Source organism: Octodon degus, unplaced genomic scaffold (genome assembly GCF_000260255.1).
Source record: "Octodon degus isolate 3935 unplaced genomic scaffold, OctDeg1.0 scaffold00024, whole genome shotgun sequence".
Taxonomy (NCBI): domain Eukaryota; kingdom Metazoa; phylum Chordata; class Mammalia; order Rodentia; family Octodontidae; genus Octodon; species Octodon degus.
Window position 1 is genome coordinate 9,018,053 of NW_004524600.1, and position 2,992 is coordinate 9,021,044.

A 2,992-nucleotide genomic window follows, 5' to 3' on the forward strand; every position below is an offset into this window, starting at 1 on the left:
TTCTTCTTTTATTCTCTTTATTCTTTGTTCCTATTCTGATTTCAGGATTTACTATACTGATTTAATTTGCCACATACTCATCATCTTCCCAACCTGTCCATAGCTTCTTGAAGGCAGACAGTACTTACTCCATATCCTTAGGGTAAGGCCTGAAAGTAGTCACTTATAATGATTTTAGAATGAACAGGGAGTATAGTAGAAACTCTGAGAAACACAAACCACTGAGAAAAAAATGTTTACATTCTGGAAGTCCCAATGACCTAGATCAGTGTGGGCGAGCCCCTACCACGCATGCCTCAGTGAGCGCGCAGGTGAGAGCCACGCTGCCCACCACCATCACGCAGCAGTGCAGCGTTCAGGTTTAGCTCCATGTTGGCACTTTACAATAAGTGGGTTTTGGGTTGAAGTTTGGGCTCGCATCTCTAAAAGGTTCACCATCACTGACCAACACCTTTTCTGGACAAAATAAGGTCAACAGAGGTTAAGGCAGAATATAGACTCAAATCAGATTCTGGCTTTTAGATGTATGTATCTCTTTGCTCCAAACTTAAACTTTCGAGCATGAGTGCGGGTGAAATACTCTTACTAGTTCTGTGTAAACAGCTTTTCTTTATACTGTATAAACATTGTATGACTTCAGTATTTCAGAGAGGCTTTCAGTAAGATTTTTATATTTGAACATTGTACACTATTTGCTTTTGCAGTTTTATATTTCAGACTAATAGATTTGCATAATCAAGAATACTTATTATCTCCCTTCTTTTTTTGAGACCAGAGTCTTGCTGTATAGTTTAGGCTGCCCTTGAGCTCACTGTATAATACAGTCCAGATTGGCCTCAAATTTGTAGCAATCCTCCTTCCTTAGCATCCCAAATGCTGGGATTACAGGTGTGCACCACCATGCCCGACATTTTTTTATTTATTGATTGACTGACTGATTGGATACAGGGTCTCACTCTGTGGCTTGGACTAGTAGTGAGCCTCCTGTCCCAGCTTTCCCAGTGCTGGAAATATAGGCATGTACTACCATACCCAGTTTGGGTGGCCGGCTCTATGTGTGGAGCCAGCATGGCATGTGGTACTGGAGATTGAACTCTGGTTCTCTTAGACTGCTGAGCTACCTCCCAAGCTCCTTGACTTTTATTATGCACTTTAAAAAAAACCCATGTATTTAGTACAGGGTCTATAGGGTCTCACTACACAGATCAGACTATAGTGATCCTCCTGTTTTTAGCCTCCCAAGCACTAGGATTACAGGCCTGCACTACCACACCCAGTCTCATTAGTTGTTGCAGCTCACCTCAGGGGTGGGGCCGCCACAGCATGTCCCTCTTCCCCCATCACCTGAATCTGCCTAAGTTATTATTCACTTTTAAAGCTGATTTTAATAGTGAATAAAATCACAGAATTTTAAAGACAGAAATTAAATCCAGAGTCCTTATTTAGCTATAGGGATGAGAAAAGTGAAGCCTGAAGGAAACTGTTCAAGATTTTATAGTCCTTTAGATATGGGGGTAGGTCTAGACACTAGTCATCTGATTCTTAGTACAGGACTTCTATAAAGACTAGCTTTTCAATGACTAAAATAGATTATCTGTCATTTTACAATCAACCATATCTTATAATTTTAAAAATTTTCTACATAGTGATATCTCCATAAACTTTCTATGAAGGATATGCCTTAAAATGCAGCTAGGAATACTAGTAACCCAAACAAAATGCGGCGAAGCCATGTTAACATGTATGAGAAGGCCCAGACAGCACAGATGTGGGTGGGCATCAATGATCTGGATACACTGCCCATGACCTACATGGCCATAGAAGCTGAAGGGGATGGAGCTGTGCCTGTGGATGCCTGTGAGGTGTGTCAGGAGTGCCACTATCGTACCCAGCTCTTTAGTCTTCTTTATTTTTGCTATTTCACTGGCAGTCCCTCTTTCTGTTTGTTTGTTTTTGGTGGTACTGGGGATTGAACTCAGGACCTTGCACTTGCCAGGTAAGCACTTATTCTACTGAGCTATCTCACCAGCTCCCTCTTTCTGTTTCATCAGCTTTCCTTTCTGCTCTTTCCCTTCTCAGAAAATGAAGGCACTCTGTCCTTATTGTCTATACCTTTTGGCAGATGAATATAAGACACTCTAAATCAACTTTATAAAAAATACATATATTAACCCAATTTAGACATTTATCTTGTATCCTTTTATCCAGACATGCAGAATGAAAATCTTATCAAAAAAAAAAAAAAATGTAGACCTCAGCAGAAAGATAGTAGGAATTGAGCGAGGAGAGAACTTCCCTTTTCCCTAGTCATTCAAAGAACAAAACCTAAAGGCAAACCAAGTATCTATCTAAGGTGCAGAGCATAAAGGTCTAAATGGGTGGTACACAGACCACCCTCCATTGTAAACACAAATGATGAGCACTACTGCTTTAACCTTCAGTACATATCTGGAGCACGAACAATGAAATTTCTAAGGTTTGAGATAATTATTTGACATAGTGATTGGAAATTATAGTCAAAGTATTTTCAAGCCTAGCTTATACATATTTACCATGCCTACGATGTAAAAACATTCACATATCTATGCTTAACACATTACATAATTTGAACCTCAACAATGTATAATGTTTACAAACATCATTTCCAGTCTTCAAAGAAAGAGACTAAGGTTTACAGACATAATAAATGAAACAGCCAGGAGTATTTCTGAAAGCAAACATTTTTTAATTGTAATATGAAACTTAAATAGTAATTTCAATAACATGCATATGTAAATTCCAAGTACCTCACAAGTTAGAAGAGTTATCCGGTTTCCAAATTTCTAAGTAACTATGTTGATATTTTCAAACTCAAATTTCTTTTCCCTCTCTCCCTCTCTCCCTCTCTCCCTCTCTCCCTCTCTCCTTCTCTCCCTCTCTCTCTCTCTCTCTCTCTGGCACCAGGGATTGAGGTCCAGACACTTAGGCCACTGAGCTACATATCTTCATCAAT

General features: G+C 39.4%; 1 protein-coding gene across 4 annotated transcripts in view; it reads right to left on the reverse strand.

Moving 5' to 3' along the window:
* LOC101579400 (jouberin) overlaps positions 1-2,992 on the reverse strand; it is a 181,013-nt gene that overhangs the window by 117,228 nt on the left and 60,793 nt on the right. The window lies entirely within an intron of this gene.